This window comes from Dermacentor silvarum, chromosome 6 (assembly GCF_013339745.2).
Source record: "Dermacentor silvarum isolate Dsil-2018 chromosome 6, BIME_Dsil_1.4, whole genome shotgun sequence".
Lineage (NCBI taxonomy): Eukaryota > Metazoa > Arthropoda > Arachnida > Ixodida > Ixodidae > Dermacentor > Dermacentor silvarum.
The window spans coordinates 94,428,756-94,452,034 of NC_051159.1; positions in this window are offsets into that span (position 1 = coordinate 94,428,756).

Here is a 23,279-nt window from a genome sequence, read left to right on the forward strand (position 1 = left end):
CAAAAAAGAGCTGTACCGCAAGTTTCTCGCCAACTACTCTGGACCCTTCGTCATCCTCGCTCGTCTAAGTGACGTAAGCTACGTTGTCGGCCAAGTGACTGCAAATAATCAGCGCTCGCGCGTGACTTAAGTTGTTCATGTGGCTCGCCTCAAGCAGTATTATCACCGACCCATTTAACTCGCTCGGCGAGCTTCGTCTTCCCCCGGGGAAAATGTAGCGGCAATGCGCGTAGGTTAGAAGAAGACAAGGAGGAGGCGTGGTGAGCGTGCTTGAACTGGGCGGTTGATCGTACCGCACTGGTTTTCGCCTTCGGCTGCTCCCTTCATGTGCCTGTAATCCATCATCACCTGTAAATAAACGCACACCTTCGTAACAATATCATCAGCAATTTCGATTACAGTAAAAGCAGTGGAAGAATTAGAGCAGTGCACGGGCCGATTTTTGCAGCCCGAGCCAGGCCCGGGCCCGTTTTTACATTGGGCGGCCCGCCCGAGCCCGATCAAAGCTTTTATGGCGAGACCCAGGCCCGGCCCGGCCCGCCATCCCTTTACCTTAAGCCCGAGCCCGGCCCGAGCCCGACTCGAAACCGGCCCGAACCCGGCCCGACACCGAAAAATACATGTTTTTCAGAGTTAAGAAGCCCGAGAATAACTCGCAGAAAGCCCGAGCCCGGCCCGGGCCCGCGTCAATAAACCCGAGCCCGGCCCGGGCCCGGGTCAAAAAGCACACGCCGTGCCCGAGCCCGGCCCGAGCCCGTGAAAAAACTACTCTACCCGGCCCGGCCCGGTCCACGGTCCGGGCCGGGCCCGGGCTTTCGGGTAAGCCCGAGCGCGTGCAGTGCTCTAGGAAGAATTCTATATGACCTGTAGACTGCCCAGAGGAGCCAAGCTACTTTCATTCGAAGTTGTGATGAACAGGATACAGAGGCTCCTTCTTTAACTAGCGATGAAGTTAAAAGGGCCTTGAAAGACATGGACAGGGGAAAAGCTGCCGGAGGAGATGCAATAATATTCGATTTGATCAAAGATGGAAGAGATATGCGTGAAAACCTTGTGGCCCTTTATATACAATGCCTCACGACTTTAAGTGTACTAGAAAGCTTGAAGAACACCAACAATATACTCATTCAAAAGAAGGGAGACGTTAAAGAATTGATTAATTATAGACGCAATAGCTTGCTTTCAGTATTGTATAGAATATTCATCGGGATTATTTCGAATCGAATCAGGTCAACACTTGACTTCACCCAACCAAGTAAACAGGCTGGCTTTAGGAAGGGATATTCTATGATGGATCATATCCATGTCATCAATGAAGTAATAGAGTAATCTGCGGAGTACAATCAACATCTCCATATGGCTTTCATAGCTTATGAAAAAGCATTTGATTCCGTAGAGATACGAGCCGTCATAGAGGCATTGCATAATCAACTAGTACACGCGGCATACGTGAATATATTGGCAAATATCCACAAGGATTGTACAGCAACCTTGATTCTCCACAATAAAAGTAGAAAGATACCTATCAAGAAAGGAGTCAGGCAACGATACACAATATCTCCAATCGTATTCACTGCATGCTTAGAAGAAGTATTCAAGCTCTTAGATTGGGAAGGCTTAGGAGTGAGATCAACGACGATTATCTCAGCAACCTGCGCTTTGCAGATGACGTTGTCCTATTCAGCAACAATGGGGACGAATTAAAGCAAATGATAGAGGACCTTACCCGAGAAAGTGTAAGAGTGGGGTTGAAGATTATTATGCAGAAGACACAGATAATGTTCAATAGCCTGGCAAGGGAACAAGAATTCAGGATCGCCAGTCAGCCTCTAAAGTCTGTAAAACAGTATGTTCATCTAGGTCAATTGTTTATCTAGGTCTAGGTGGGAGTGCATACGGCAGGCATCGCTAAATCCTGACTGGAAGCTTACTACTGTCATTGAAAAGAAATGTTTACGATCACTGCTTTCTACCGGTGTTAACATATGGGGCAGAAACTTGGATGTTAACAAAGAAGCTTCACAACAAGATAAGGGCTGCACAAACAGCGATGTAACGAAAATGTTACGCCTAACGTTAAGAGACAGGAAGAGAGCTGTGTGGATCAGAGAACAAACGGAGATAGCCGATATTCCAGCTGAGATTAAGTGGACAAAATGGAACTGGGCAGGCCATGTGATACGTAGGATGGATAACCGCAGGACCATTAGAATTGCAGAATGGATACCAAGAGAAGGAAAGCGCAGTCGAGGACGGCAGAAAACTAGATGGGGTGATGAAGTCAGGAAATTTGCAGGCTCAAGTTGGAATCAGCTAGCGCAAGACAGATGTAATTTGAGATCACAGGGAGAGGCTTTCGTCCTGCAGTAGACATAATTTAGGCTGATGATGATGATGACGATGATGATGAATGCGGTCATATACAGAAACTCGTTAAGTGTCGTAAAAACATTGATGTCATGCTGCAAACGCACAAATACAGTAATTGCAGATCTTTTCTCTCTGCTATGTAATATTTATGCCTCTGGCCAACATGTAACGTATGCTGGGTGCCTGGACACACAGGTATTGAAGGTAACGTGCTTGCAGACTGAAGGCTACTTCCATAGCTACGAAAGCTTGCAACATGGCCATAGCTGCTGCTCCGCTCATAGACCTAAAGCTTTATTTGCAGAAGAAACCAAGAACCTACTGGCTACATAAGTGGGACGCTCAAATCCTTAAAAAGCTCCACGTAGTTAAACCAAATTTAGGGTATTGGCCATCACTGAGCAAGTCAGACGAAGCGATGTCCTATTCTAACGGCTCAGAATATGGCGCACTTATGGTACACATAGTTCTTTCGTGACTACCGGTGAACATCCATTGTGTGGTAGATGTGGGGAGACGCTCAGTTTTCATCATGCCGTCGTGGAATGTCGCGAAACACAAGCCGAGAGGAAAAGACTCTTCTCTATTAGCATACAAGCAGTGTATATCACTTCACCAGGTACGGTTTCTATGCAGAGAAACGCTATTTGACATGAAGCCCGTTTTAGCCTTTTTAAATGACATTCACATGCTCCACGTTTTCTACCCAAGAAATTCGTAGCATGGCCACCTGCGAGAAGCCACTGTTACGATGACATCCTTTGCCGAATGAGAAGCAGTCATGGATCATTGACATTTATCGCGTTCCACTCTTAAAGGCGAAGTTTAAGCGTCCTCCAAATTCTAGAGCCAGCAATGACAGCGACCACAGCACATGCCTCTGGCCCCGTGTACTCAAGGCCCCGAGTACTCAAGGTACTCGGTGAGGCGGTTGCGCTACTAGCAATTAACAATCACTTGTCCTTTTTAAATTCATGTTACGCTATCGCAACCTTGTGGCACATCTCATAGTCATCGCATACACCAGTTCAGTCATTATAATAATTGTTTTTCCTATATTTTAAGGCAAATTTGCAGCTCTGAGTTTTAGGCCTCTATACAGCCACGTCACATGAACCATTAGTCTACTGAGTACTCACCATTGTTGCTTTGGCGCTCTTTGGCCACACTATCATCACAACACGACACGACATATAATCATCATCATCATCATCATCATCATTTGTGCGCTTGTGGCTTCAGACGTTCTTGAGGCTTTGTTTACTACGCTCTATCTGCCTTTATTGGTCCAAATCTTCAAGCGACTCTGTTTTTAAAGCGAACCTTTCTCACCCCCTTTCGTATGCTGTTCGAAGGCAAAACAATATTGTTACGGGTAACTCTCCGTCAAGAGGGTTTATTGAGACGCAACCGACGGTCTTGGGGGACAGCCGAGGATCCGCTATCGGCAGGCGAACGTCTTCTTCTTCTGCCCTCTCGTACCCCGTGTCCCACTACTGCTTGCGGCACATACCCAAATCATACAAGACTTTCATGGATGTAACACATCCCCCCACGTAGACGAAGCCCACCGGGCAAGTCAAACAGCATCTCGAGTGGTGCAGGGCTTCAAGCAGGCAACATGAGTCACTTCAGTCTTTGAAGAGCGTCGACCATTTGAAAGGAGACGTGCTAAGCGGTATGTCAATTCGCGGGTTAAGTAAGAATACACGTGTATTCGGTAAGAATACACGTGTATTCTTACCGATTTCTTTAATTTTCTACTTGCTATTTTTACTCTTAACCGCACGCTTCTTAATACGCCAATCTCTTAATCTTTCTCTATTGCTTGTATGTCTTGATTTATTGCTTATTTTTCAAATGTCCGGAGCCCACACTTATTACTTGTTTTATGAGAAAACTGGAAGTGCTTTCTGGGAATATCTGAGGTTCCATGAACAGGAAATAACATTTACGTGGAAGCAAGCGTGGTCACTCCGGCGTACGCAGTCTTCCCAAAAAGTGGAACGGACAAAGAGATAAGAGTTAGACATTTCGAAAACAATAAAAAAGGCATCAAGAAACTGTCCCAACGGCTGCCAGGAGGCCGCCATCTTGAGTTAGACTGTGGTGTATTGGTACTATTGGGGGTGGTACCGTCTCCACCTCCCAGGCAGGAATTGCGGGTTGGATTCTGAATGAATGTACTTTTTTATTCGTAATTTATTTCCTCTATATTTTACATTCTAGAGTAGCGAGAATGTTCTAAATAGCGAATAAACATTATTTACACGCGTGCCTGCGTCCTTCTTCCATGCTGTCGCTGTGGTCCGTTTCTTCGCGCAGTTAAACATTGATCCGATGATTGGTTTCGAGCCCTGTTGCTTCAGCACATCAGTCTGATGCACTAACCATTCGGCCACAAACTACCCAGTGACCCAGGTAGGCGGCAAAATGGTTAGATACAGACATAGATGCCCGAAGAAAGAGCATGACTTACCGTAAGAATGCTAACACATTAAAATGTCTATGGGTATGCTAAAATCAACACTTAAACTTCATTGAAAATGTCTGCTGTATAATTCGGTAATCCGTCTGTTCTTCAGCAAAGCCTTCACGACGGTTTGTGAGTGGTTCATTTGAAGCAAAGAAGTGCCAGCCGAAAAAAAATGGCAATGTATAGCTCTTGTTGCGTACACTGCAACAGGCCCCATGGAATTCCAAGTGGATCCTAACAATTGTTTTGGTATGGACATTCTCTCTAACCGAATTCGTCAAATAATGGTTTCTGGTAGAGAGCAAGGCAGTGCACGCAATGTCAAGAGCACGTCCTGGTGTCAGTGAGTAGGATATGCATGTATACCACCTGGGTGCAAACGAACATCTGTCTTAACATTTGCTGAACAAGTGCAGAAGAGATGGTCCCTCCAACCATTACACCTACCTGCTTCCAAATTACTGGCTCGCAGATAGCTTTTGTTGTGAACTGACCGAAACCTACTAAAGCTCCGCGCCGTGCCTCCGGTAAAGGGACGGCAACCAACCTGGACAACATTAAACCAACGGCAAAGCGTAACAACTCTCGCCTCCCAGCGCCCGGCTACGTGCGTAAAGTGGTTGCTCAAGGCACTGGTGGACAAGCTACGGCGGAAAACGCGTTATATATGATATGATGACAGAGCGTGCGACAAACGCTTTCACATACGGCATAGTGCAAACATGTAGAAGTTGTGAAATGAGTTTTATTGATGCAGGCGTAGATGTAGGTCCTTCGGATAGACTGGCACAGAACGGGCGGCTAAACAGTTACGTCGGGCAGCGCTCTTAGCGGTAACTTCGGCGTCGTCTTTTGCGGAGCGATCACGATGCTGCTACTGCTGGTGGTGTGCATCATCTGCAGACCATGTTGCACGTCTTCTTCATCACAATCACCCCCGGGATAAAAAGCAGCCATCCTGGCGACTCAAACAGTAGTGATCACGAGCGGCTCACGGTAGGGCTTAAGGCGATCGACGTGAACAATGTCGCGTCCACGACAACGGACGTCAGAGGGGGGTGTCAGTGGTTCGATTAGGTAATTCACCACAGACGTGCGCTGGACAATGCGATAAGGTCCATCGAAGCGGGGAAGAAGTTTTGAAGAGAGCCCAGGAGCATGCGCAGGTACTGACAGCCAGACGAGGTCGCCGGGAGAGAAGACAGGTTGCTCACAGTGAGCGTCATGGAGCCTTTTCTGGCGCTGTTGCTCAGCGGTGGTGAAGTGGCGCGCTAACTTGCGACACTCCTCGGCATGACGTGCTGCAGTCGAAACGGGCACACACTCAGAAGCATCGGGCTGGTAGGGTAGCAGGGTGTCCATGGTGTGGGATGGGTGACGGCCATAAAGCAAAAAGTAGGGAGAAAATCCAGTGGTAGTCTGGGTTGCAGTGTTGTAGGCGAACGTAACAAATGGTAGGATAAGGTCCCAATCTGTGTGGTCAGATGCGACGTACATGGCCAGCATGTCACCCAGGGTCCGGTTGAAACGTCCCGTGAGTCCATTCGTCTGGGTGTGGTAGGCGGTGGTTGTCCTATAAATAACGTGGCACTGAGCCAGAAGAGATTCGACAACCTCAGACAAAAAGACGCGCCCTCTGTCGCTGAGAAGTTCACGAGGTGGGCCGTGACGGAGGATGAAACAGCGGAGCAGGAAGGAGGCGACGTCGCGCGCAGTGGCGGAAGGTGGTGCCGCAGTTTCAGCATATCGCGTAAGATGGTCGACGGCGACGATGATCCAGAGGTTACCGGCGGGTGTCATAGGAAGCGGACCATAGAGATCAATGCCCACTCTATCAAATGGTCGGGCGGGACAGGGAAGGGGCTGCAAAGCTCCAGCTGAACGGCAAGGCGCAGATTTCCGACGTTGGCAGTCCGTACATGAACGAACGATTTTGCGGACGTATGTAAACATTCCGCGCCAGTAGTAGCGCTGACGAAGTCGTTCATATGTTTTGAAGACTCCAGCGTGGGCGCACTGCGGGTCAACGTGAAAGGATGCGCAGATAGTGGAGCGCAGGCTGCGCGGTATGACGAGTAGCCATTTACGGCCGTCAGATGCGTAGTTGCGTCGGTGCAGAAGGTCGTCGCGAATGGTGAAGTGAACAGCTTGGCGGCGGAGTGCGCGAGAGGCTGGCAGCGTGGGCGTCTCAGAAAGTAGGTCGCGGAGGACCGCTATCCAGGGGTCATGGCGCTGCTCTGAAGCAATTCTGTCGATGGTGAGAGGCAGGACGATGGCTGTTAATGTTGACAGGCAACTAAGGTCGGTAGGCAGAGGAGACCGTGACAGTGCATCGGCATCCGAGTGCTTGCGGCCAGAGCGGTAGACGATGTTAATGTCGAACTCTTGAAGTCGAAGAGCCCATCGGGCAAGGCGGCCACATGGGTCTTTCAAATTTGATAGCCAACAAAGGGCGTGATGATCTGTGACGACGTCAAACGGGCGGCCGTACAAGTAAGGGCGGAACTTGCTAAGGGCCCATACGATGGCTAAGCATTCTTTTTTAGTCATAGTACAGTTGGTCTCAGCTTTGGTGAGGGTACGGCTGGCATAAGCAAGAACGCATTCAGGTTGCCCGGGGTTTCGTTGTGCTAGCACGGCGCCGAGACCTGTTCGGCTGGCGTCTGTGTGTACCTCCGTCGAAGCTTCAGGATCGAAGTGACGCAGAATAGGAGGTGAAGCGAGAAGACGTCGTAAAGTAGTGAACGCCTCGTCGCAGCCTGGAGACCATGATGACAGGTCGCCGGAGCTACACAGAAGCTGTGTCAGAGGGCGTATTATGGACGCGAAGTTGCGAATGAAAGGTCGAAAGTATGAACATAAGCCGACGAAACTGCGAAGTTCTTTGAGATTTGTCGGCCTAGGAAAGTCAGTAACGGCACGCAATTTCGCGGGATCAGGTTGGACGCCGTGCTTAGACACGACGTGGCCAAGAATAGTTAGCTTTCGAGCGGCAAAGTGGCATTTTTTTAGATTAAGTTGGAGCCCATCGTTGGTAAGACACGTCAGAACGTACTTGAGGCGGTGAAGAGGTGTCGTAAAATCCGGAGCGAAGACGACAATATCGTCGAGGTAACACAGACACGTTTGCCATTTCAATCCACGCAAAACAGTGTCCATCATTCACTCGAACGTTGCGGGGGCATTACAGAGGCCGAAGGGCATCACGTTGAACTCATAAATGCCATCAGGGGTAACAAATGCAGTTTTGGGCTTGTCAGCGGCGGCCATGGGAACCTGCCAATACCCTGAGCGCAAGTCGAGTGAGGAGAAGAATTCAGAGCCCTGTAAACAGTCAAGGGCATCATCTATTCTCGGTAGAGGGTACAGGTCCTTGCGGGTGATCTTATTTAGGCGGCGAAAGTCAACACAGAAGCGGACAGAGTCGTCCTTCTTAACGAGAACGACCGGCGAGGCCCATGGACTGTGAGAGGGCTGAACGATGTTGCGGCGAAGCATGTCGTCGACATGCTCACTAATGACACGGCGCTCCGTAGGAGACACACGGTATGGGCGTTGCCGCAGTGGTGAATGGGAGCCCGTGTCGATGTGGTGCGTGACAGTTGACGTGCGTCCAAGGGAAGGCTGAATAGCGCCGAAAGAAGAACGAAAATGGTACAGGACGGCAATAAGCTCCGAACGCTACTCTGGTGTAAGGCCGTCAGCGATGGATGGGCTAAATATATCGGTGCAGGACTTGTCGGAAGCAGAAAGAGTGCAGATGTCAGTCAGGTCGTCGCGAGTAGTAGCATCGGGCACGTCGACGATGTACAGGGACTGAATGGCTTGGACATGGCCGAGACACTGGCCACGGAGCAATGTGAGCGGAGCGGACAAAAGGTTGCATACGAAAATATGGCTGAAACCAGCCGAAAAATCGAGGGTCGCGAGGGGAAGCAGTACAGTATTTTTTGCGATGAAGGTCTCAGAAGGGGCGAACAAAACAGTGGCGCCAGAAATGCTTCCACAAGACACAGGTAAAACAAAAGCGGCGTGCGGAGGAATGTCGGTCTCCTCAGCGACGACTAATTTAGGGGGATGTTCGGGAGAATCGTCGGAATGGAGGTCGCACAAAGGAGAAAGTTCGACTTCGGCCCGCTCGCAGTCGATGATGGCTTTGTGTCGCGAGAGAAAATCCCATCCAAAAATGACGTCGTGAGAGCAGGATGGCAGCACAATGAACTCAATAATGTACATCATGTCCTCAATTACAACTCGGTCCGTACAAGCTGCTAACGGCTGAACATGCTGCGCTGTTGAGGTACGGAGGGCTACACCCGCAACTGGCGTCGTAACTTTCCGGATGGAGCGACAGAGTCTTTCATTTATTACAGAAACGGCGGCACCAGTGTCCACAAGGGCAAGAGTTGACACTCCCTCAACAGAAACAGCAAGTACATTCGACGGGGAATTGTGAGGACTTGGACGCTGTGACGGCGACGCACTTCTTGCCTCATGAACTGCGGCGTTTAGTTTTCGTCTTTTGAAGGCATGGGACGACGACGCATTGGGGAGAGAGAGCGCCGACGTGGTGACGGAGATCGTCGGTCGAAGGACGCTTGACGATCAGGAGCTCTTGGAGGTGATCCTGGAGTGTAGCGGAGCGGTGGCTGGTCGGCATAGCGAGTCGTTGGTTCATAGCCATATGAGACGGCCAACGGCATGCGGCGGCGACAGTAGCGAGCGATATGTCCGGGGCGGCCACAGGCAAAGCAAATTGGTTTGTCGTCAGGAGTACGCCAAGGGTTTGTGGCCATGGGGCCAGCGCCAGGGGCGCGGGTTGGGGTCGGCGCTGGCAGTGGTTGACGCGGTGTGAAAAGGGTGCGTTCGAGGCCGTGCGACGACGTCAGCGTACGTCAGAGGAGCAGCTACCGGATGCGACTGAGGGGACACTGGCACAGCGTCGGCAATTTCTGCTTCGATCGCCTGCCGAATAGCGCGTGACAGGTAAGGAGCAGGACGGGGCTGGGGCTGTTGCTGAGCAAACTGCACCAGTGAGAGCTGCCGAGCAACTTCCTCGCGTATGAACGCCTGAAGCTGTGGAAGCAGTTTTGACTGGTCCGAGTGGACGGCCAGGCTTGCGAGGCTGTCGTCGTTAGTAACTAGGCGACGAGTCAAGGCCCGCTGTTTCCGGAGTTCATCGTAGCTCTGGCACAGTTTGATGAGTTCCGCTACGCTGGTCGGGTTTTTTGCAAGAAGCATCTGAAAGACGTCATCGTCAATGCCTTTCAAGATGTGCTTGATTCTGTCAGACTCGGGCATCGAGGCATTGACGCGCTTCGAGAGGTCGAGAACGTCCTCAATGTAGCTTGTGAACGACTCGCCCGGCTGCTGGGCGCGCTGGCGCAAACGCTGTTCAGCCCGCATCTGGCGCACGGCGGGGCGTCCGAACACATCTATGAGGGCGGCCTTGAATGCAGACCAGGTGGTAAAATCTTTCTCGTGGTTTTTAAACCACAGATGAGCCATATTTGAAAGATAGAAGATGACATTGTTCAGTTTAGCGGTGTCATCCCATCGGTTGGGGACGCTTACCCTATCATAAGTCGATAGCCAGTCCTCCACATCACTGTCGTCGGTGCCGCTGAAGACCACCGGATCCCTCAGGTAAGGCACCCCGGAGCAGATGACGGGCGGAGGGGCCGTGAACGGAGGGGCCGTGGACGGCGGGGCGGTGGATGGCAGGGCCGTGGACGGTGGGGGCGTGGTTGCGTCTTCGGGCATAGCGGGACGAAGCGTACGGGTGCGGAGTTCCAGGATGGAAGCTTGGCAGGTCGTACCCAGCACCTTCCACCAATTGAAATGAGGTTTATTGATGCAGGCGTAGATGTAGGTCCTTCGGATAGACTGGCACAGAACGGGCGGCTAAACAGTTACGTCGGGCAGCGCTCTTAGCGGTAACTTCGGCGTCGTCTTTTGCGGAGCGATCACGATGCTGCTACTGCTGGTGGTGTGCATCATCTGCAGAACATGTTGCACGTCTTCTTCATCACAGTTGAAACATTTTCCGAGGCAGTGTAACATTACTTCACAAATTAGATATACACGCTACTTTAGTGATACGCGCCTGCAAACCTCCAGCAAAAACGGCCCATGTACGCTTGGAATCTGCAGAACTTACAAATGAACCAGCCGCGCTAAGACAAACAAAGCACACGGAGATCTCAAGGAGCATCTGGGGTTAATTACCCATTTAATGCTTGAAGACTCACTCATAGCGGCCAGATTAACCACTTACGTTGCGCCCTGCAATTTTGCACCATCTCCTTCCTTCTACGAGGAAAATAAGGATTTGTGGTAGCACGGCGATTTGAAGTCAGTGCGAACCTGCGCACTTAATAGTGGCTATGGTACCTGCATTGATATATTGTTACAAGCGTGAAAGTCTTGTATTATTTGGGTGTGTGCCGCAAGCAGTAGTGAGACACGGGGTACGAGAGGGCAGAAGAAGAAGACATTCGCCTAGCGATAGCGGAAACTCGGCTGGCGCCCAAGACTGTCGGTTGCGTCCAAATAAGTCCTCCTCACGGAGAGTAACCCGTAACAGAGTGGTGGAGGTGCGGGGTACCCGAAGTCGCCGTACTACAGAGTTGCAAGCGCTTGAACTCCCCCGGAGCCGCCGTCTAGCCAGTATCTCGCCAAACACATTCATCATGCCACAGAACGGAGGACCAGACCCAGAGCCAGTTGCAACCGCACAAAGGTGAACGCCAGTTTTTCTGCCCACCATTACATGGAACCACGCTCATTCGCGGAAAGAGCGGGAGACGACGTGGACGAGTGGCTTACGCACTATAATCGGGTGAGCCGATATAACCACTGGAACTCGGTCTCAAAGCTTGACAACGTCGTCTTATTTTTGATAGAAACCGCACTGATGTGGTTCGAGAATCACGAAGAGTCCTTAACAACATGGGAACTCTTTGTTGAAGAAATAGGAAAATGTTTGGGCGACGCTGATGCCAAAAAGAAACGCGCGGAGAGAACACTTGCCCAAAGAGCTCAAACTCCAACAGAGACATGCACTACCTATATAAAAGTACTCAAGTTGTGCAAAATCATAAACCCGCGAAGGTCTGAGGACGACCGAGTCGGACATCTTCTGAAAGGCATCGCAGAAGACGTCTATAATTTTCTGATAGGGAGAGAAGACCTCACGCCCGTCTCAGATGTCTTGCGTCACTGCCGTACATTTGAGACGTTGAAGACCCGTCGCATTGCGCCCAAATTTGGACGACTGGCAAACGCGACAACTGTCGCCAGCGTCGATACGAGTCCGTCCGCCGACCTTAACTCTACTATCTGGGAAATAGTACGCGAAGAACTGCGGCGACACAATGAACTAGTGTGCAACACAGCTCAACCGCCGGCCACGTACCCAGTGTATCACTCAGCGCACACAGCACCATGCGCTACTTTGCCACCGTCTGTGTTTGTCACGGACGTCGATGTGGCCGGAACGACGTGGCCACATCTGGAAAGGTTTCTGTCAGAACAGCGGTTTGGGCAACGCTTTCACTCCAGCCGTGATGCACAGAGGCGAACGGCTCCTGTTAAACGTCCTGGGGTGCTCTACCCTGTTCGACGACCTCTGCCAGCTGAGCGCTTCGAGCGGTATTTCGTCAAGCGTCCTCTGCCCTTGTGCTTGTGATGTGTAGTGCGCGACACGGTGCGGTTATGGTAGGAGACTGTGATATCTGTGGTGTGCGACAAGGTGCGGTGCATTGAGACAAATAACAGACGAAGAGCAGTGCGCGCGCCGTGGCCAATTCCATGCTGATGGAAAACGACGACGCCGAAGACCGTCCGGGGCGTGAACACGCGGCGCAATAAACAAAACAAAGAAAAAGGCATCCAATCGCAAAAGACCACGAAGCCTGACGCAGACAGTGAACTAATGACAAATCGGACAGAGCGGCAGAAAAACGAGCTGCGCTGGCAGTAGGGAGAAGAGTTCCAGAAGCGACACCAGGAGAAGGTCGACCACCGGATCGGCAGTTGAAGACAGCCGTCGGGTTCCGGACCCGAGCCACCAGGACTTCACCCAGCCGGGGCCTCCTGCCAACAAGTTCCTGGGCGTCGCCAGTCTTCCCGATCGTCAGCTGCTGCCCGAGGCCGGCGAGCGTCTGAGCCCGTGGGCAGAACGAGAGCTGTCGGGCTACGGGCCCGAGTTCCACAACCAGCTGCCTGGCCCGAACGCCGCCGCCGTCTGCCCGTGCTGCCAAGCCACCTACCTACCTGGGCATCGCCACTCTGCCCGTTCGTCAACTGCTGCTGCCCGAGGCTGGTGAGCGTCTGAGCCCGTGGGCAGAACGAGAGCTGTCGGGCTACAGGTCCAGGCTCCACGAACAGCTGCCCCGCAAGAACGCCAGCGCCATCTTCCCATGCTGCCGAGCCGCCTGTCTTCTCACTCCACACCAGAGCTGCCCCGCACTGGTAGCCTGTACGACGGTCCGATACAACGACCTTCTATGGTGAGACCAACACCACTTCTCTCGTCGTCTCGTCTCCGCTGCTTCGCGTCGAGACTATAGCACGCGCAGACGCCCGCTTCCTGCCCGAACTTGACTGTTCTTAATACCATCCTAGCTCTAAGTGCGTTTCGTGCTGTGATAGTCTTTTTGAGTGTTTATTTTATGGGTTTTTTTCGTTTCCTGTTTTATTAATAGTTTTTGTGTTTTCCAACAAACGGCTTTGTCCTCGATTTGGGTTCTGGGAGGCTCCGCCTCAGAGAACCGCCAGAAACATTAACACAAAAGAACCTGCTCATCACAGTGCTACAACTGTGGTATCGAGGGCCAAAACGCTAGGTACTGCTACGTGGTCCCGCAACGCCGCCAGCCGCCGAGGTACGACCGATCAACAACATCTGGCCAGCAACGCGTTGGCGGTGCGTACACATATCCACGCGGTACGTCCAACGAGAACGTGGGAACACTGCGAAACCGTTCACCGGCCTCCGATCGGAGCTTGACACCACCTTCCTGCTCCTCGCGTAAGCCGGTCACCGTCTCCCCGGCGCCGCTACTCGTCGCCTTCGCCGGAAAACTAGTCAGCGCGGCCGTTGGAGGTGATGCCGCTGGACAGTCTTCGATTATGACAAAAGTAACTCCACCAATTTGCATGTTTAAAAATAAGGTTGGCGTACGTGTAGACGGTGTCTCAACAATGGCCTTAGAGGACACTGGATCGACCGTTTTCGTAATGATTCACGCATTCAAACGCCTGCTAGGACGAAAAGTGCTGTTTTCGTGGGACCGTGCCGATGTGTTTCGTGGAGTGAGTGGAGAACTATTGTACGCTGTAGGTGCGTGCAGTGCATAAGTTAGTTTGGGTTGTGAAACGTTTAACGCGGAGTTTGTAATTTTACCTCATGCTACGTATGACGTAATTCTGCGCCTCGATTTTCTTAAGCTGTGTGGTGCCAATGTCGATTGCCGGACGGGAGAAATTACTGTGGATTCGAGCCTTCCGGCCGTCTTTGTGGAACACCCACCGTGTTACGAATGTGCCCTTTGTGTTTCCGCATATACCGTCGTACCGCCGCTGTCTGCCAAATGTGTCTCAGTCGCCTGTTCTCCTGCAACCGACAGAAGATTTGACGCTACCGTAGAGCCCATTCACCTTAGTTGCCTGAAGAAGAATGTTCTTGTGCCCTATTGTACGCTCTCGGTTATCGGCGGGCGTACTGTATTCTGGACGATAAATTGCTGGAATTAATCCACAATACTGCAGGACGGTTTAAAACTTGCGGCTATTCATGAACATCAAGTATTGGCGCTCGCCATCCTTGCAGGAGCCCCTGATGCCACGGATGAGTCCCAGTCGAATGCATGCGTCACGGACACTTCGATAATGGCTATGATAAACAAATCGCTCAGCACTAACCAACTACAGGAACTGGCAAATATTCTACGAAAACACTTCGCGGTGTTCGACTTTTGCCAGCAAGAGGCTCCACGATCCTTTCCTCCTTGTCGTGTACAGCATCGCATAGTCACGGGGCCTCACCAGCCTCTGCGACAAAAGCCATACCGGATGTCACCTTCGTAGCGCAAGGTGATCAATGACGAAGTCCGTGACATGTTAAAGAAAAACGTTATCCAAGAATCGAGTAGTCCGTGGGCAGCCCCTGTAATTCTAGTTAAAGAGAAAGATGGCACGTGGCGATTTGGCGTTGATTACCACCGCCTCAACGCCGTTACCAAGAAAGACGTAAACCCTTTGCCACGGATTGATGATGCTATAGATTGCCCTTCTTCGGCTTCATACTTTTCGAGTGTAGACTTGCGGTCCGGATACTGGCAGATTCCGATGCACAAGGCAGACAAGGAAAAAATTGCATTCGTTACACCCGACGGACTTTTCGAATTTAATGTGATGCCGTTTGTACTATGGAACGCGCCTGCAACTTTTCAGCGCTTCATGGACACCACTCTGCGTGGTTTGAAATGGGAGGTCTGCATGTGTTATTTGGATGATGTCGTGATTTTCGAACGCATGTTTAGTGGACACAACGCTCGCCGCAATCTTGTACTAGAGTGGCTAGGCAAATCACGCTTGGTACTAAACTCCAGGAAATGTCGCTTTGAAGAATGCCAAAGACTAGTTCTAGGCCACCTAGTGGACAAAGAGGGCATAAGGCCTGATCCAGCAAAAACTGCTACAGTCGAAGCCTTTCAGCAACCTTGCTCAGTAAAAGAGCTACGAAGCTTCTTAGGCCTTTGCTCATACTTCCGTCGGTTTATTCCCGGATTTGCTCACATCGCGCATAGATTGACGTGTCTGCTTCAGAAAGGCGTTCAATTTGACTGGACCCCAGAATGTGCGTGTGCTTTTCGTGAACTGAAGTTCCGTTTGACGTCCCACCCAGTTCTCAAACACTTCGATCCCTTGGCTCCCACAGAACTTCACACGGATGCTAGCGGTATTGGCGTCGGCACAGTTCTTATTCAACGCTTCAACACCAAAGAACACGTCGTAGCGTACGCGAGTCGCTCTCTAAGCAAGCCCGAGCGCAATTACACCGTCACAGAACAAGAATGTCTCGCGGTGATTTACGCAGTACACCTCTTTCGGTCATACCAGTACGGACGCCCTTTCACCACCGTCACAGACCATCCCTGGCTGTGCTGGCTCGTCAATCTGCGTGATCCATTTGCCAGGCTTGCACGTTGGACACTCCGTCTACAGGAGTATGACATCACCGTTTCCTATAAAAGCGGTCGACGGCTCGCCGACGCCGACTGCCTGTCGCGGCTACCGCTTCCCACGGCGGACTGTGACGGGGACAACTTTGACCAATACATCGTATCCTTGGAGCCAGCATTTCCTGATCTCAATACCTTCAGGACTGAGCAGCAAAACGACGACACTTTAAAACTGCTTGCTGCCAAACAGAAATCAGCAGCCAATCGTTATTGCAAAAGTGATGGGCTTCTGTACAAAAATAATTATTCTACCACAGGCTCACGATATCTCCCGAAAAGTCTGCGCACTTCAATCTTGCGGGCTATGCATGACGAACCAACCTCCGGTCATTTGGGAGCAGCTAGACCGCATTGCCGTCTTCAAGAACGATTTTACTGGCCTAATAGGCGTCAGACGATGCGACAGTACGTATCTAGCTGCAACGAATGTCAACATCGCAAACGTCCCACAAGTTCTCCTCCTAGTAGACTACACCCTGTCCCACCCCCAAGAAGTCGGGATCGACCTTCTCGGCCCGTTTCCACGGTCCTCTAACGGAAATCGTTGGATCGTAGTGTGCACTGACCACTTGACACGCTACTGTGAGACGGCTGCAATACCACCGGCTATTGCAGCCGACGTGTGGCTTTTCTTGCTACGTTTTATCATCCTCCGACAAGGGCCACCTAAAGTCGTTATCAGCGATCGCAGGCGACAGTTTACTACAGGTGTGGTTGAAGAGATGCTTCGTCAGTGTTGTTCAAGTTTTCGACACTCTACGCCGTACCATCCACAAGCAAACGGACTTACGGAATGCACCAACAGAACTCTCACGAACATTTTGTCCATGTACGTCTCGACGGATCACAAGAACTGGGACAGCGTTCTACCTTTCGTAACTTATGCATTTAACACCGCCCAGAACGAAACTACCGGCTACAGCCCAATCTTTCTTCTTTACGCTCGGCCGCCACGTTATACCCTTGATACGATCTTCCCATTTATAAACCACGATGATGCCTGCATATGTGGGACCATCTGTCGTGCAGAAGAAGCCCGCCGCCTTGCTTATTTGCGCACTCTTGCTTCACAAGATCGTTCGAAGGCTCGTTATGACCGCCGACACCGACACGTCACATATGATGCCGGTGACTTACTGTCGATGTGGACGCCTACCAGTAAGTCACCGGGATCATATGTGACAACATGAGCCAATGCGAGTGCATTTAAGGCTACTGACAAGGCATAGGAATCATCCACTGACAAATGTCACAAGTATACGGCCTGACGCCACCTACTCAGGAGCCGTATTGTCGCAACGGGATCTACTACCGTCGGACTTCGCATTACATGGCATACCGGAAGCTCCACTCTGGACGATGGCAAAGCCGACGGTGAAAATCTCAATCCCCGGAATAACGAAAAAGTCGAAAATGCCACTTGCGGGTCTCAAACATTTCGCGTTATCCTACATTGCTTACAAGTACGGATATACCGAACATGTTTTTGCAGATGGTTCTGTTACACAGACCTCTTCCGCGGCAGCTTACACGGTACCTGCAATGGGGATTACGCAGCGGTTCAAGATAGGACACAAAACATCGTCGACAGCAGCTGAGTTGACCGGCATTCGAGAAGCAGTCCGCTGCATACTACAACAAAACCTCGCTAACTGGACAGTGTTCTGCGACTCAAAACCGGCGCTGCAACTCATAAGAAATTATATGAATCCCAGAAGCGCATATAGCCCTCTAATCTACGACATCATGGCTCTGCTTACTGAGGCGTCTCAATCCGGACATACCATTGCACTGCAGTGGATTCCCAGCCACTGTGGAATAGCCGGAAATGAGCAGGTTGACGCGGAAGCAAAAATGGCGCACACTGACGGGAAGATTATAAAACTTCCCTTTTGCCGTTATGACATCAACGCCTTGCTACACAACTCCATCAAAACGTCTATGGAGCGACAATGGGACAACCCCGAACATCGGCAAGAGCGCCTCTATAGACTTGACGCCGGTTTGCGATTCCGACTTCCACTTCGGATGCGGAGAGGCCAGGAAACACTAATCCATCGATTACGGCTTGGTGTGGCGTACACTCGCAAATACCTTCACAAGATTGGACGAGAACGGGACCCTGATTGTAGCGTCTGTCACACTCCCGAGACAATAGAACACATACTTCGCGTGTGCCCTCAATATGCGACCGAACGAAGGACACTAAAACGTAGTGTTGACTCTTTGGACTCCCGCCCCTTTTCAGAAGCCAAGATTTTAGGCGCATGGAGAAGCGTTGATCATGCCCAGCGCACCATAAGATCACTTTTGAACTTTATGTGTGAGACGGGCTTAGACGGTCGTCTCTAGGACCTGTGCAGTGTGCAGTGCGCGAAATGTGTTTGTGCGATGACGTTCTGTGCGGACAACACTACTCCTGCGTGTAGTGTATGAAAAGTGCACAACCGCGTATTGGACAACGTGTGTAAATAGTAGCTCCTTGTACGATATCATAATCACCTGTCACCTACCTCTCTCTGTATCACCCACTTCCCCTTACCCCAGTGAGGAGTAGCAGGCTAGAGACACGCTCTCCAGGCCGACCTCTCCTCCCTTTTCTTCATTAAAATCTACTCTCTCTCTCTCTACCTGCCGCATCTGTCTGCAAGGCCGTGAAGCTATTCTTTCACTACGACTGAAAAGCTGATCGGGTCAGCCCGATCGCCCACTGCATCACCTTATGCAGGCAAGCGCGCCGCCAGCGCAAGGCTGAACGGGGCGTTACTTGGCATCTGGAGGCAGCGGCAGTGGTGGTAGACACGTCGTCTGAATTCTTACTGTACTTACAGGTTAGTTACTTTTTCTTGTGATCTGTATATCGCTGCCGCTGCTGCCATTGGTCTTGCATTGCGTGGTTGCTATATGCCGCGCTGTTGTGTATGTAGACTGGAGCTCCCTAAAAATGGGCTTTTCATAGCCTTCACAGAATGTAAGTTTAGGTTTCACTTCGTTGAATGTTCGGGAGTTACCGAGGAGCTGCTTGGCTCTAGACGTGACGGCGTCAGAAAAAAAAATGGAAATGTTACACTTGTAAAGGAGGCAATAACGAAAACGGAACACCCGCCGTGGTTGCTCAGTGGCTATGGTGTTGGGCTGCTGAGCACAAGGTCGCGGGATCGAATCCCGGCTACGGCGGCCGCATTTCGATGGGGTCGAAATGCGAAAACACCCGTGTGCTTAGATTTAGGTGCACGTTAAAGAACCCCAGGTGGTCCAAATTTCCGGAGTCCCCCACAGCGGCGTGCCTCATAATCAGATTCTGGTTTTGGCACGTAAAACCCTATAATTTAATTTTTTGTTAACGGAACAGCTGTAGGAAGTTGCAGGTACGAGAAAGAGATATGGATGCGCATGTATGCAATTGAAACCAAGCTCGATTCCTTACTTAGCTTACCCTGAAAAGTTCAGCCAATCGAGGAATCTGTTCAGGTGATCTCGGATAAGTTTGACCAGTTTCAAGCGCGACTACTTGCCAAAGAGAAATCATCTAAAGATCTGGAAAAACGTGTTGGAATCCTTGAGAACACTAGCCTTAAAGAAGATGATTAGCTCAGACTAGATATTGATAACTTAGAATGGCGCAGCTGTCGCCTTAACATCGAGATGCATGGCATTCAAGAAACAGAAAACGAAAACTTGATCGAAAAGGTAAACAGTATTACAGATAAGATTTGCCAACCACATATAACGATGGATGAAGTCACCGCTGTACACAGACTTACAGCGAAGCTGGGAAAGACGCGTGGGATCATAATTCGCTTTGCAAGACAGGAACAGCGTGATTCCTGGCTTGCAAACAAAAATGAGTTAAAGAAAGTGGCAATGTGTACATCTGCGAGAATATGACTCGACTTTCCCGTGAACTTCTGTTTACAACTAAGGATTGGGCAAGGAGCCCTGGATATGCGTTTGTCTGGCATACGAATGGTAAGGTGTTGGTGCGAAAGAAAAATGGTGAACGTGCAGTGGTTATCCGAAGTGAGCGCGATTTGGAGGACTTCAAGCAAACTGTGAGGCGCCTCCTCAGTTTCCTTGTGCTTTTTAAGCACTATAATTAACAAGGATGACTCTACCCGAGGTCTGTACTTTCGGTTCATGCCATTCTTTTCCATTCCTTTATTTCAACATTCATCTGTAAATGTAAAACCGCTAGGACAGCAGCAAAAAGCCGCTATTTTAAGCGGCTTCACAAAGGCCCTTGCCCCTACAGTATTTGGTAGCAGACATTTTCTGAACTCTTTTCACGCTACAACTCATCGATGCATAAAATATGTTTTGAAAAACATACACTGTAACCAAATTTTTTAAACCAACAATACACGCCTTCTCCTAACAGAAATTAGAGCTTTATGTAACGTGATGAAACAATACATTTTTCCAGGTACATAAGAATATATAAAAGCACTTTTACATACAAGACAAATACAAAATTATTCCAAGCAAGAAAAGGTAACGCATATAACATACACTATTCACATGCAATCGCACGGCTAATGAAAAATGCCTTCAGGATTCGACGTGAAACAGTCCTTAGATCCATGTTTTCCTTTTCAAGACTGTTCAGAAATACTGATATTCGGCATGATAGTCTATCGTTTCCATGACTAGTTCGTGAAAAAGGCACAGCCCAATTTTTTCGCTCCCGAATGTCGTATTTGATGCGATGAGGTTTTCATAGATTACAAAGATCAGTAAATCCCGTGTGGCCTCGTTTTGCACTTTTTTATATTTCATAGCAAGATTAAACTGATAATTATAGTGAAATGGGAGAACATTAAACTTAGAAAATAAGGTCCTTGTATGACTGTCGTAAGAAATACAAGCAAAACATGGCGCAATGTTTTTTTTTATAAAAGAGATAACGTCTGAATATTTTTTGTGACGTTGTCCCCCATACAAGACAAAAATAATTTGCATGAGAAATAAATATTGTGTTATACAGCAACAGCCGTAGTTTCAACGGCAGAACATCTCGAAGCCTACAAAGCGCACCGCATGCTTTTGCTACACTTGTTGCCACGCGTTCTACGTGTTTGTCCCACCCTGTTACATCGTAAGGTCCCACCCAGCGCGCGCTCGAATGAGACGAGTCCCGTGCAAGCATAAGAAAAGACGCGTTTATTGATCGTAGAAACGGGCTTTTATAGCCAGGAGGGGAGAGGGGGAAGTGAGCACTGCTTGTGCCCACGTGTGACTAGCTTTGTCGTGATAAGCGGCGATGGCAGCCAGATAGGTTCCGTTGCTACAAGCCCTAAATGCTGATCAAACATCACTCCCAGTGTTGTCACGTCCGCGGTGACGTCAATTCGTTCAGGTCGATAGATTATGTTTAGATTACGATTTACATGTCTTTGTGCGGGTGCAAAAAGAACAGCTTTTGTTTTTTAGAGTTAATCTGTAAACAATTAGCTTTACTCCACCAATATAGTCAATCAACAACAGTGTTTGCTAGTTGTGAAAAGTTATTACCGTTACATGATTGGAAGAAAAGACTGCTATCATCTGCGTATATTATATAGTGTGGCAAGTTAATGATGTTTGTTAAATCATTTAAATACATGTTGAAAAGTATAGGCCCTAATGTGCTCCCTTGGGGAACACCAGCTTCTAAATTCAGGGAGCCTGAGTATTCTCCCGAGATGCAAACGCATTGTTTCCTATGGGTTAAGTAGGACCTTAGAATGTCCAGGGGTAATCCTCGGAATCCATAATGTTCGAGTTTTTTTTAGTAGAGTAATATGATTGATCCTGTCAAAGGCTTTAGAAAAATCGATAAATAAGCCTAATGTAATTTTTTTTTCTTCATAGCCGTTCAAGAGAAAATCCTTCTGCATTAATAGAGCTAATTCAGTCGATCGGCCCCTACGAAACCCAATTTGATGCGGCGATAATAATTGACATATTTCACAAAACGACACAACCCTTTTACAGTTAACCTTCTCTAAGCCTTTTGATATGACAGGAAGCATTGACACCGGCCGATAATTTGACATATCATTTTTGTCCCCAGATTTAAACACAGCAGTAACCTTTGCCTGGTTTATTTTTGTAGGGAAAACGCCAGTAGACAAGCAAACGTTGAATACGTGGGTAAAAGCGGGCACTAACAAGTCTATTGCAAATTTAATTGCTTTAATCTGGAGATCATCAATGTCACGTGCCTTACTCTTCTTTAAGGAAATACGAGCAGAGTTAACCTCGTCGGGTGTCGTAGGCTCAAAAAACGCTGTATCCATGAGTTGAAGTACACGAAAGAAGAAAAAATTGCAGAGCCGTAAAGGACCCGACTGTGCCTAGCATGCGACTGCTGGTTGCGGGGGTGGACGAATTGATACGGGGAGAGCGTCTAATTTGAGGCCTGCCCGCCATGGTCATTGGAGTGAAAGAGCGGTTGTGGGGACGCAGCTCCGGAGCCAGCACTCGCGGGGAGGGGCATTCTCAATTCCGGAAAGCGAGCATCTGTCCTCGTCGTCTAGTTCAGTTTGAGTGACGCGACGCGACGTTTTGGGATAGCGGCCAGAACGTCTTTGATAAGACCGCCGGTTCGTCGGACGCCACGCGAGGATTGTGCGATGTGCTGTGCGACGATTGTGGGTATTGTTTCGGTCATTTTGGCGATCGCAGAGGTGATAGCAGCGGAAATTTGAGTTTCTAGGGCATTGAAACGGGCGTCCATGCGGGCCTCTAGACGGGCCTCAAGTGCAGCTTCCGCGCTCAGTGCTGCCTTCGGTGCCGCGGGCTCACTCTCCATAGCCTAGGGTGAAGAGAGAGAGGGGGGAGTGGTAAGCTGTTTTGATTGCGATTCTAGTAGGAGCGCAATTTTCTTGAGCAGCATCTCAATTTGGCCCTCGAGAGCTGCTATTTTGGTTTGCTCGGCACTGCGTGCCGCAGGGGGGAGGAGGAAGGGGAGGAGGAGGCAGTCCTGCCCGTACCACTCACCTGCGTTCCGTGTTTCCCGGCGTTTAACCAGGCCCTAGGTTCGCCGCGTGGTGGGGCCGTCGACAGTTTACCAGTGTCGCCATGTGGTGGCGGCTGCATCGGCGTTCGTTTGCCGGCTCCTCCGGTAGATGACGCTTCTCGGTGTTGCTGTCATACCGACTCGGTGACTTGCCGGGAGGGCCAAGATGACGGCTATTCTTCTT